The sequence below is a fragment of the Berghia stephanieae genome, chromosome 7 (genome assembly GCF_034508935.2).
Source record: "Berghia stephanieae isolate SIO BIC M18660-M18661 chromosome 7, UCSD_Bste_1.3, whole genome shotgun sequence".
Classification (NCBI taxonomy): domain Eukaryota; kingdom Metazoa; phylum Mollusca; class Gastropoda; order Nudibranchia; family Aeolidiidae; genus Berghia; species Berghia stephanieae.
The window spans coordinates 62,942,884-62,956,613 of NC_088366.1; the positions used below are offsets into that span (position 1 = coordinate 62,942,884).

At 36.6% G+C, this 13,730-nt stretch overlaps 2 long non-coding RNA genes across 3 annotated transcripts in view; both read right to left on the minus strand.

The window, feature by feature from the left end:
• Positions 1 to 2,640, minus strand: part of LOC144977634 (uncharacterized) — a 4,062-nt gene extending 1,422 nt beyond the window's left edge. Inside the window, exons 1-2 of the long non-coding RNA XR_013646361.1 lie at positions 2,445 to 2,640; positions 1 to 236 (exon numbers count right to left, since the gene is read on the minus strand). The exon at positions 1 to 236 is cut by the window's left edge and continues 1,422 nt beyond it. This is a non-coding gene — a long non-coding RNA (uncharacterized LOC144977634). The remainder of the gene's footprint in view (positions 237 to 2,444) is intronic.
• Positions 2,641 to 6,056: 3,416 nt separating this feature from the next.
• Positions 6,057 to 13,511, minus strand: LOC144977635 (uncharacterized). Of its 2 annotated transcripts, XR_013646362.1 has the most exons (3): positions 13,387 to 13,488; positions 12,805 to 13,167; positions 6,057 to 10,777 (listed from the first exon to the last, which is right to left on the minus strand). It is a non-coding gene; the product is annotated as an uncharacterized LOC144977635 (long non-coding RNA). The 2 variants fall into 2 exon arrangements; XR_013646363.1 differs by lacking the exon at positions 12,805 to 13,167 and having other exon boundaries at positions 13,387 to 13,511.
• Between the last annotated feature and the right edge of the window lie 219 nt (positions 13,512 to 13,730).

Sequence of the window (13,730 nt, forward strand, 5' to 3'; positions counted from 1 at the left end):
GTCAAAGCTGGGGAAAGTCCACAATATGCACCGTCAAGGAACAATTCCTTAGCGATATTTTGCACAGCCTTTAGTCGATTGTTAAAAAGTGAGCAATTTGAATTCAGTGTTTCACTTCATGCGTGCTTTACTTAAATTTGTGTCAAAGACGGACTGTTGTGATGATCCATCATGGTGTCTCCATTCCAATGATGAAGTAGTAGAAGTGGAAGGAGAGTCGCGAAGGGCTTTCAAATCTGGAATTATAAAAGGGCATGATAATATAAGGTTATGAAAAGTAAACTGAGTACAAATCTATGCGTTTTTGACCCAAAGTCTCACTGGGGTATTATGCTTTTGTCCTTGTGTTGTTATTGTTCTTATTTGTAACAGTGAATGACAAAATTAGTCGGATGATGAAATGGTTTGAACTGAGATATTGCCAAGTTTAGTTAGAAGGTCAATTTTTATCAAAAATGAGTTCTTGTCATAAATGATTAAATCAACCCTTTTTGTACATCTTCGGGAAATATCTAAGCTTAATGCATTTCTAAATGTTTTTTTACAGTTAGTTAAGTTGAAAAAGAATGACATTTTTTTTAAGTTGCTGGATACCTTTCCCATACATCTGACCATAACATCATGAAAAATGACCCGATTTACTTCAAATAAAGATTAAAATGCTCTGGGGAACATATTCTTTCAGAAAATGCAATCCATAATGTTCACCTTCCGTCTGATTATTTCATGCACTCACACATTTTTGTTGTCGTTGTTATTGTTTTGTGTTTCTTTATTTGTTTGTTTGTTTTGTTTGCATTGTATTTGTGTTGTTGTTATTGTTTTCCTTCCTTGCTTTAATATCAAAATATAATATTTCTTGACTTTTTGATCAAGACCCACTAAGACCGATATTTCGACGTCGTTTTGTGGACCGCCTCGTGAGTTGTCTATAGCAGTGGTCAAAGAAAAAAGTAATCCTATAGATAGTATGAAGATGACGTCACTCAGGTCTTTATGAGTAATTCTCACTAAACTATATTAACCAGGCTATAAACGTTCATGGTTACACAGAGTTTTGTGTGTTGTTGCGTTATACTTCCGGATGGCAATGTTGTGAGCTTCTAAGACAAGCGCATACTATCTATTGGCCGAACTGTTGAATACAACTCACGATTTCTTTTCTTTTGTGGCCGCAGTGCAGCGCCTCAAATTAAGCTAGGACGAGGTGACTTGCTCAAGGCGGGTGATCGAACTCGGTACCTTCCGGGTACGAAGCAAAGACAATACCGCTGAGCCACGCTGCCCCCAAAAGTGAGAGCGTAATCATATAGATAGAATGCGCTTGGCCAAGGAGTTCACAACATTGCCATCCGGAAGTATAACGGACCAACACACAAACTCTGTGTAACCATGAACTTTTATAGTCTGGTTAATACAGTTTAGTGAGAACAACTCACAAACGCGGATGGCAAAAGCAATAACAAAGGCCTGAGTGACGTCATCTGCACACTATCTATAGATAGTATGCGCTTGGCTAAGAAGCTCATAACATTGAAATCCGGAAGTATAACGGACCAACACACAAAACTGTGTGTATCTATGAACGTTTATAGTCGGGTTAATACAGTTCAGTGAGCATTACTCATAAACGCGGATGGCAAAAAAACAATAACAAAGACCTGAGTGACGTCATCTTCGAACTATCTATACAATTATGGAATTATGGGATAGCCGACAAGACTTTAAAACAGTCCACATTAAAGTAACGTTCCTTATAGTGAAATTTGACAAATATGATTAGGGTTTTCTTTTATAGGTTTTCAATGATGATGATAATAATGTGCGGCTATATGTTATAGTGGTATGACACTCACTTTCGGATCGGAAGATCCTGGGTTCGAGCCCCGCGCTCGGCGCATAGTTGAATCCTTGGAAAAGCCTCTTTACTCACATTCTCTCACCGTACTCAAGTGTAAAATGAGTGCCTGGCCGTTAACAGCGTTGTCTTTGTCCGAAAAATTGTAATATCGCCTAACAGGCGTCATGTCCCGTCCTACATGTTAAATGTTGACCAGAGACCCTTTGTAAAGCGCTTTGAGCACACTTAGTGGATATTGCTCAATATAAAGCTCATTTTTTAAATAATAATAATAATAATAATAATAATAATAATAATAATAATAATAATAATAATAATAATAATAATAATAATAATAATAATATAATGATGATGATAATTATAATAATATTGATAAAATAATAATAATATAATAATAATAATAATAATAATAATAATAATAATAATATATAATAATAATAAAATAATATAATAATAATCAAATAATAAATGAAATATATGATGATAATATAATAATAATAATAATAATAATAATAATAATAATAATAATAATAATAATAATAATAATAATAATAATAATAATAATAATAATAATAACACTTACAGGGCAGAACTAAAACAAAGTTGAAAACCAAATAATATTTATCTAGCTACAGGAAAAGTAACACACTATTGATCAGCTGCATCAAAATGAATCGTTTAAGCTGAGATCAAACGGATGTTGTCAAACTGATTTATTTATAAGGCACAAAGACCTGACATGTCGACGTGGCGCTCTGATAGTTTGTTTTATTTCTGGCAATCGGGAAGTTCCTGAAGTTCAATGACAGAATCAGAACAATGCATGCACGACGGTATCAAACTGAATCGATGAAGCCTTTGACTCAAGGGAGAGTCCAATATTCTAAAAATAGCAAAATGCCGTCAACTTTGAAAGGCGTTGGTAAAAGGGCTGCCAGAGCGCCGTGTGCGTGGCCAAAAATTCGCCGCACAGAACATAGTAGTGTGGCTTTCCGGGATAATGGCGGTGGCCATTCGGGCACCGGGTTGGATCTTCATTAGTCACACACCGGGACGAGCAGCTCATGTGGCTCGTTGGCTCGACACCCGGGATGGTCTCGGGACGTCAGGTGAGAAGTTGCCAGGCTTTGATACCAGTAAGAGGAGACACTGGGTGGCTGCGAATCGGCTTCGGTCGAGGAGCTGCCTCACGGCCAGTGCTCTTCGTCATTGGGGACTTTCCACCCGTCCCACATGTACCAGATGTGGGCAAGAACCCGAAACGGCAGAGCATCTAGTCGAACGGTGTGTTGTGACGATGCTACCAGGCAGGTTCGCGACGGTGCACGAATGCGGACCGGACTTTGCTGATTGGGTCGATCGTCATAACATTGGAGTGTGAGAACCATAAGAGGCTGCTGCCACACAGAGAATCGCGTTTCTCTTACTATTATTATTTATTTTTATCGGAAAAATATTTTTGAAAATAACCCGAACCCCCCCCCCCCCCCCCCCCCCCCGCCCCCGCAAAAAAAACAACCCACAAATCAACAAAATTGATAAATTGAGATAGACCATACCTCACGTGGCCAAACACTCCTAACATTCAACAATCAGACCCCCCCCCCCCTCCACCCTGTAGTTTAGTCATTAAAATAATAATCCAAACCGATGGCATTTTCAAGGGTGGAGGGGGGGGGGGGGTCTGATTGTGAATGTTAGGAGTGTTTGGCCACGTGAGGTATGGCCTATCTCAATTTATCAAATTAATATATAAAGTGTTGCTATTGGTTCTTGGTTGTATATTTTTTACATTTTTGTGCATTATATATATATATATATATATATATATATATATATATATATATATATATATATATATATATATACATTGTCGCCATAGATTCTCAACTTTGTGTTTATACATTTTCATGCATGCCATGTCTGTAAACGAATTATTTTCCTTTTATTTATTTTTTTGATGAATAAAGTATATCTTATCTTATCTTATCTTATCTTAATTTGGTCACTTTTAAAGTCGAAATTGGCCACGAGGGTCTCTGGCAATATATCTGGCAACCCTGGCCGACAACTCAGCGGTATGTTGTCTGGTCCAGTCACAATATTCAAGCAATGTTTAGCCAGGTCAATAAATAAACGGTTGACATTAATTACATTAATTCTCATACTGGCGTTTGAACTTTAGCTTACGAACTTTACGCACATTTCTCTATTCGACTCAGGTTGGAATGGAAATCTGACTATATACAGTGACGGAATTAGCGATAATGGGTGGGGTTCCTGTCCTCCCGTAGTGGGCAGGGAGGTACGTACTGTGTCTTTGATCTCCCTGTATCTGTTTTCCAATAATTGCTCCCTGTCTTTGTCTTGGAATGAGATTACTTAGTTTTGTCCTGAACCTGGCCGGAGTCCTTGGCTAGGAGGGAAACAGTCGAGTGTATAGTTATAGTTTTTGGAGATGATGTCTTTTTCCTTGTAAATCATCTCTCTGTTATGTACTGTTATTTTTTAAAATTCTTTTATTCTTGATTTGTGAACATTTGAGAGTCAAGGTGAGACTTTTATGTGGTCTCAAACTAAGTACACTGATAGGGTACTCTTAGAATCTTCATAGGTTCCCTATTTGTACCATTCCCCTTTGTCTTACTATTTCCTCAAGTCCTTTTAATTGTGCATCTAGAATGTTTTTACTATCCAATTTTCTTCCTTTTTACTGGCGCTGATAATATGATCTACATGTGTTGCAAGCGCCGTAAAACCCTTAAAAACAAAACAAAACAAAACAACAAAACAATTAGCCATGGTGCTGGGGTACAGAGTGGATGCATAGCAGGAGACTACTACCAGTGTGTCACTATGTACGTAGGTTTGTGCATGGTATAAACCACGAAAGTCCGCAATATACATGTTTATTAATCTATATTTATTAATTTCCCTTATGACTTTAATGTAAATGTGACCCTTCGTCTCAAAACGGTATTAATTCGGGTTGGTTAAGATGTTGAAAATTGAATTTATAGCCAGAAATATCAGATTTGTGTTGAGTTTGTATGTTTTATTGAGGAAAATGGACACCATATTTTAGGGTGCCAATGCCAACAATTTTAATTTTTGACCAGTTTAACATTTAATTCAGATTTTAAGTACCTGTTTCGTTCCGACATAATACCGTTTTGAGACAATGGGTCACAAATGTTAGTTGCTGCTCGAAGCTCGAAGAAATAAATAACAATGTGAAATTGAATTTAAGCTTCAATTTAATATTTTCTGTTTTCGTTGATTAGATTGAAGCTTACATTCTATTTCACAATGTTATGTATTGATGACTTTATTACTGAATCAAATTGATGAAGGGCACGTATTGATCAAACAATCACAGCCCTGACTGCCATTACCAAAATAATAATATATTTATTCATATTTACTAGGCGACACTCTTCTTATGAAACGACATGACTGCAGGTTGCAAGTTCTTGGACAAGAGTGAGACCTTAAATCAAAAAATAAATGAAATAAAATAAAATTCACTTTATTCATCCCCATGGGGAAATTTGTCTTTAGGGTCTATTCCAAGGGAAGACTGGAATAACACAGGCGTCAGCCGCAGAGCAGCGCCGCAAAGTGAGCTAGGGCGAGGTGATTTGCTCAAGGCCACACAGCGTTGCGGCGAGTGATCGAACTCGGTACCTTTTGGGTACGAAGCAAAGACCGTACCGCTGAGCCACGCTGTCCCATTGTTTTCAGGAGTTTCAGAAAAATACCATCACATTTTCTTTTTCTTTGGGATATGCACATTGACAATAATGATAAGTATTCCTGAGTTAGTGTATTTCATGAGAAGATGAGGAGGAGGAGCAAGAGGGGGAGAAGGAAGAGGAGGAGGAAGAGGAGGAGGAAGAGGGGAAGGAGGAGGAAGACGAGGAGGAGGATAAAGAGGATGAGGATGGAGAGGATGAGGAGGAAGAGGAGGAGGAGGAGTCTTTAAGATGTTGAAGGAAGAGGAGGAGGAAGAGGAGGAGGAAGAGAATGATGAGGAGGAAGAGGGGAAGGAGGAGGAAGACGAGGAGGGGGATAAAGAGGAGGAGGATGGAGAGGATGAGGAGGAATAGGAGGAGGAGGAGTCTTTAAGATGTTGAAGTGACAGACTAACTAGGAAGAAGAATGGAAAGCACCATAATCAAACTCCAACACAGTGTAGGTTACAGGTGATTTTGAATTCATAAAAATATGCATGACACAATTTAAGACCTTGCATTGAATTGGATAATGAATAAAAATTCAATTGTAATTTTGATCAACTTCTACAAAATTGTTTAAAGCATTTGCTATCTTTGGGAAGATTTTATTTTTCCTGAAGATAACGAATGCTTGAAACAAAAACGTCAGCACAAACATTGGACAGCAGTTCCTGAAGTTAATTGATACACACTTTCCAAAATACCACAAGCTACATAAAATTATCAACAGGAAGACCATAAAAATAAGCTACTCGTGTATGCGCAACATAGAACACATAATTTCAAGCCACAGCAAAAAAATATTAATAAACCACAGACAAGAGCAAAACCCACCCACCAGCAAATGGAACTGCAGAAATAAGGAACATTGCCCGCTAAACAAACAATGTTTAGAATCAAGTTTAATTTACCAAGCCACAGTCACCGAAACTAAAACAAACAAGCAAGAAAAATATGTAGGACTAACGTAAAATAATTTCAAAACAAGATACAACCTCCACACTTCAACATTTAGAAACACTAATAAAAAAAACATCCACTAAACTCAGCGAACATATTTGGAAATTAAAAGACAACAAACTAGACCACAACATTTCATGGAAAATTCTATCTAAAGCAACAGGATACACACCATCACTAAAACAATGTAGCTTATGCCTGGAAGAGAAATATACTATAATCAAACATCCGCATGAAGCCACACTCAACACAAAAAATGAGATGTACAATAGTTGTCCACATCGACGGAAGTACTTACTAGTCAACTACAAACCTACAAAACACACTACAACAAAATTTGGCAAAATAACGTTTGGTAGTTTATAATAATGGAAGAAAAAAAAATGATGGTTTTCATCCTGATTTTTTTCCAGGTTTCGAGAACAACAAACAAAATTTAACCATTGAAAAACAAACAATCAAAAAATCCCAAAAAACAAACAAACAAAAAATCCGAAAAAAAACAACAACAAAAAAAACAACAAACAAACGATAATGACAAGATGATGATAATGATGATGATGATGATGATGATGATGATGACGATGATGACGATGATGATGACGATGATGATGACGATGGTGGTGGTGGTGGTGGTGCTGGTTACATAATTTTCTCTACGTCATCATGCAGGTGAAACTAATGGCATTAAAAAGGTAATAATGACCCACGGTCGGGAGGATCACACCTGTCCCATATAGCTCTATACCATAGCGATGAATTTATAGCCAGAAATATCAGATTTGTGTTGAGTTTGTATGTTTTATTGAGGAAAATGGACACCATATTTTAGGGTGCCAATGCCAACAATTTTAATTTTTGACCAGTTTAACATTTAATTCAGATTTTAAGTACCTGTTTCGTTCCGACATAATACCGTTTTGAGACAATGGGTCACAAATGTTAGTTGCTGCTCGAAGCTCGAAGAAATAAATAACAATGTGAAATTGAATTTAAGCTTCAATTTAATATTTTCTGTTTTCGTTGATTAGATTGAAGCTTACATTCTATTTCACAATGTTATGTATTGATGACTTTATTACTGAATCAAATTGATGAAGGGCACGTATTGATCAAACAATCACAGCCCTGACTGCCATTACCAAAATAATAATATATTTATTCATATTTACTTGGCGACACTCTTCTTATGAAACGACATGACTGCAGGTTGCAAGTTCTTGGACAAGAGTGAGACCTTAAATCAAAAAATAAATGAAATAAAATAAAATTCACTTTATTCATCCCCATGGGGAAATTTGTCTTTAGGGTCTATTCCAAGGGAAGACTGGAATAACACAGGCGTCAGCCGCAGAGAAGCGCCGCAAAGTGAGCTAGGGCGAGGTGATTTGCTCAAGGCCACACAGCGGCGCGGCGAGTGATCGAACTAGGTACCTTTTGGGTAGGAAGCAAAGACCGTACCGCTGAGCCACGCTGTCCCATTGTTTTCAGGAGTTTCAGAAAAATACCATCACATTTTCTTTTTCTTTGGGATATGCACATTGACAATAATGATAAGTATTCCTGAGTTAGTGTATTTCATGAGAAGATGAGGAGGAGGAAGAGAATGATGAGGAGAAGAAGAGGAGGAAGAGGGAGGAGGAGGAAGCGGAGGAGGAGGAGGAGGAAAGGAGGAGGAAAGAGAATGATGAGGAGGAAGAAGAGGAGGAGGAGGATAAGAGGAGGAGGAGGAGGAAGAGGAGGAGGATAGAGATAGAGAGAAGAGGGAAGGGAGGAGCAGGAGGAGGAAGAGGAGGAGAAGAGAGAGGGAGAAGAGGAGAGAAGAAGGAGGAGTCTTTAAGATGTTGAAGTGACAGACTAACAAGGAAGAAGAATGGAAAGCACCATAATCAAACTCCAACACAGTGTAGGTTACAGGTGGTTTTTAATTATAAAAATATGCATGACACAGTTTAAGACCTGGCATTGAATTGGATAATGAATAAAAATTCAATTGTAATATTGATCAACTTCTACAAAATTGTTTAAAGCATTTGCTATCTTTGGGAAGATTTTATTTTCCTGAAGATAACGAATGCTTGAAACAAAAACGTCAGCACAAACATTGGACAGCAGTTCCTGAAGTTAATTGATACACACTTTCCAAAAACCACAAGCTACATAAAATTATCAACAGGAAGACCATAAAAATAAGCTACTCGTGTATGCGCAACATAGAACACATAATTTCAAGCCACAGCAAAAAAATATTAATAAACCACAGACAAGAGCAAAACCCACCCACCAGCAAATGGAACTGCAGAAATAAGGAACATTGCCCGCTAAACAAACAATGTTTAGAATCAAGTTTAATTTACCAAGCCACAGTCACCGAAACTAAAACAAACAAGCAAGAAAAATATGTAGGACTAACGTAAAATAATTTCAAAACAAGATACAACCTCCACACTTCAACATTTAGAAACACTAAAAAAAAAAACATCCACTAAACTCAGCGAACATATTTGGAAATTAAAAGACAACAAACTAGACCACAACATTTCATGGAAAATTCTATCTAAAGCAACAGGATACACACCATCACTAAAACAATGTAGCTTATGCCTGGAAGAGAAATATACTATAATCAAACATCCGCATGAAGCCACACTCAACACGAAAAAATGAGATGTACAATTAGTTGTCCACATCGACGGAAGCACTTACTAGTCAACTACAAACCTACAAAACACACTACAACAAAATTTGGCAAAATAACGTTTGGTAGTTTATAATAATGGAAGAAAAAAAAATGATGGTTTTCATCCTGATTTTTTTCCAGGTTTCGAGAACAACAAACAAAATTTAACCATTGAAAAACAAACAATCAAAAAATCCCAAAAAACAAACAAACAAAAAATCCGAAAAAAAAACAACAACAAAAAAAACAACAAACAAACGATAATGACAAGATGATGATAATGATGATGATGATGATGATGATGATGATGATGATGAGATGATGAGATGATGATGACGATGATGATGACGATGGTGGTGTGGTGGTGGTGCTGGTAACATAATTTTCTCTACGTCATCATCATGCAGATGAAACTAATGGCATTAAAAAGGTAATAATGACCCACGGCGGGAGGATCACACCATTCCCATATAGCTCTAACCATAGACACGGACAACGTTGTAAATATAGGAGTAATAGTATTCATATGCATTTCTACAGCGAAATGAAATCGCCAGACAATACATCCCGCATCCCGTAGATCAAAAAGAGACTTACGGGATTGCCAAAGAGACACGATCGCTACAAGATCCAATATAATATCCACTAAACATTCAATCGCTTCCAAAGTCTGACGTACCTTGACCATTTGGTAATAGGATAATAAAGATATAATCTAGAAATAAAGCAAAAGAAAACAAAAATCAAAAATAAAATGCAAAACCTTTCAACTAATAACAAAATCTAACACAAAACCTTAGAGAAGCTTTATACAACACATACCAGAATATCATAAACACACAGATTTTTTTTCAAAGAAACCCACCCAATATGCAAAATGTATGACGCTTTGAAATAATTTGAAAATAAATGGAGATGTTTGAAATATTATCATATAATTTTTAAAAAATAGCTTCAGTTTTTGGAGACTGGTAAGAGTTGGTGTGAGATTGGTAGTTTTTCTAGTCTTCCAGACGTATACAGTAGATAGGAAGACAATAAATGTAAGCTTCCTTCAGAGATTTCTTTGTGGATGTAGGAGTAGTATAACCTCACGAATATTCTTAAATAGAATTCGACGTGCAATGGGAATGATGAAACAAATCTTCGTTGACAACCAGTTCATTGAAGTGACTCACTCGGAATAATTTTGGTAGGGTCCCAATTCCAACGATACTAAATCTAAATTTGTTTGAATTTTTGAGTTATTATAATGGGTGTCAAAGCTAACAAATCTTTGTGAAATTCTGTAACATGTGATGTCCAGAAAAAAAAATTCGTAGTGTCTCTTATCAATTTAGTTGTGCTGAATATCTCCTGGAGGAGTCTTTGAGATACTCTTCGATATGTGGTGTTTGGGGACACAAATCTTGTAGTATATCACAGTTGTGCCGGGTGTCAGAGCTTGTAAAATTCTGTGGGAGACTTTCACATGCCGTGATTTCAAGAAGACCAAACCTATTTTATAATATTAAGAGTCATTCACTGACGATCCACTTTCTGGAATAGAAAAGAAATTCATTAAAAGTGAGTTGAGCAGGGACTTACGATGATGATGACAAGAAATGAAGTGAGTAGAAAAACGCCAGATGGAAATAGAAAATAAATACTTTTACGTTGATTGGGACTTGAACTCATGACCCTACAGTTACGGCACTCTCCGCCTGGCCACTTTTGATGCCACTATTCTTTATTCTTTTTTTTTTGTTTGTTGTGGATATCGTCGATTGTATAGCATCCTTTCGTGGCCAGACGGAGGGTCCCGTAGCAATCGGGTCCTGGGCTTAAATCCCAATCATAGTCCAAGCAAAACTTTTATTCTCTATTGTTTTGTGGCAAATCTATTTTCTCTTCCTAGGTGGGGATCCTGACCTCCCATAGTGGCCAGGGAGGTACATGCTGTGTCTTCTATCCCCCCAACACGTTTTCCAATTGTTTTCTTTCGTTGTCATGGAATGAGATGACTTGGTTTTGTCCTGACCCTGGCCGGAGTTCCTTGACTGAGAGGGAAACAGTCGAATGTATAGCTATAGTTTTGGGTGATGATAATTTTTTTCCTCGTAAATCATCTCCCTGTTATGCACCGTATTATGTTTAGTTTACATATTATATTATATGATTTGTAAACATTTGAGTGTATTCCCCTTAGTTGGGACCTGTGCTTGTGTCTGGATGAGACTTTTAGGTGATCTCAAACTAAGTACTTTGACGATGTGCTCTTGGAATCTACATCTGTTCCCTATTTGAACCAAATCCCCTTCGTCTCACCTTTTCTTTTGTGCTTTAATTGTAATTCTAGAACTTTTTACTATCCCATTTTCTTCCTTTTTACTGGAACTGATATGACCTTAATGTGATGCAAGCGCCGTAAAACCCTTAAAAACATAAAAACAAATATTTTCTATTCATTTCTTGTTATCATTTTTATAGAAAAGAAACACTGTATACAGACCTGCCTACGATTACGATAAAAGCGTAAAATTACCAATTTTTTGGCTCCCATTTCATAACTTCATGAGCATGTCAACTTAACTCACTCAATCCTAGAGAGTTTTGCTACTTTTCAAAATTGGAATTTTTAAAATTAAAAATGATAGTTTTGTTCAACTACCATAAACATGTAAAAACTAAAATCATTAACATTGATATCACGCCTATAATTTGTTTCAGAAAAATGTAATAATAAATAGGCATGGAGATAAAAGTAACCCGGGTAAACTAAGGATATAGTCGTTGTTAGGGTTGAGTGAGTTAAGAGGCAGATTCTTGGGACTAGAGGGCGAGGATGGATGATCAGTATTGTCGATCAGCATTTATAGTACTAGAAAATAAGACGCCATCGCTCTGAAACCAGGAGATCAGTAATAGGGTTCAACAGTCGTGACGTCACTTCCCCTCCTAATGACGCATATAAACTTATATAAAATCTCCTGATAAAACACCATTCTTTATTTATATTTATTGTGCACCGTTATGGTCGAGTAGAGCGACACTCGGCTGGTTTGAGCACAGCCATAAGCGGCCTAAACTTGAGTCGAAAAGACTCTTTATTCACACTTCATCACTTAACTCATGCGTAGAATGAGTACCTGACCAGTATCATTAGTCGCCTAGACCTGTTTGTATGTATACGGAATAGGCGCGGTGTTAATGATCTTCATTATTATTATTATTATTATTATTATTATTATTATTATTATTATTATTATTATTATTATTATTATTATCATCATCATCATCATTATTATTGCCAACAGCAACATTTAACATTTAGGACGGGACATGACGCCTGTTAGACTATATTATTTTTTTTTCGAACAGAGACAACCTGTTAACAGCCAGGTGCTCATTTTTCACCTGAGTACGTTGAGAGAATGTGAGTAAAGAGCCTTCTCGAATTAGACTCAACTTATGCGCTGAGCAAGGCTCGAACCCATGACCTTCCCATCCGAAAGCCAGTGTCATACCACTAGACCACATTGCCGCACGTCCGTAATTCACTTCACTTCTACATATTACTTACTTACCTCTTTTGATAATCTAATCATTAAAACACCCTGTATTAAACTAATGGGCATGATCTATATTAACTTTCCATGTGCTCGAGGTCATTGGTCACATTGAAATATGTGCTCAAAGTGACCCACATAGCGAAAAGGGTTCACAGTTTTTGAAATATCTAACATCACTATTGGTCATTTTGTTCAACGTGTCACATGTGTATGTTTACAACTTTCATAAACAAAGCAGCGTGTTTACATTTTTGAAGAAATATCCAATCTTTGGACAGCAACAAATCACGTGATTGATGCTTGGTTGGATGAAAACATGAATATAGATCGCTCCCATTTAAGAAGGCACTTCTCAACATGAAATTGAAACCGAACTATCTATATATAAATAGAAGTGTATTTCATTAACTGAGTTTATAGATAGTTGAAATCCACAAGATCAATTATTATCATACTATACTAACGAAAGAGTGAAAATGGAGAGGCTTGGTATGGGAACAAAACAGAACATACGAAGCCTCTCCATATTCACTCTTTCGTTAGTATTTTACGATCACCAGCTTAGGCAGCCCCTGCCGTTTTCTCTTATTATCATACTATTTAATGTTAATATATTAATATTGTATCCTCTCAGAGATTACAAAATAAATGTTGATCTCAGTATCAAAACAAATATTGAAAATTGAAACTAGATTATATAAACGGAGTACTGTGTTGACGACGTGGCGAATTTGTTTATTTCTTGGAATTGGAAAATGCAACCGACAGAACAAATAATGCCAAAATCTGAGAAAAAAAAAAAAACCAACACGTATTTGAAATTTTGGCCAAAAAATTTGTCCTTCAATTATTTATCGATTAAAATGATCCTAATCTTGGGGAAAAAAGAGAAAGAAACTCTTTAACTTGTGACTTCGGAAATCTCGGGTTTAAGATTTATT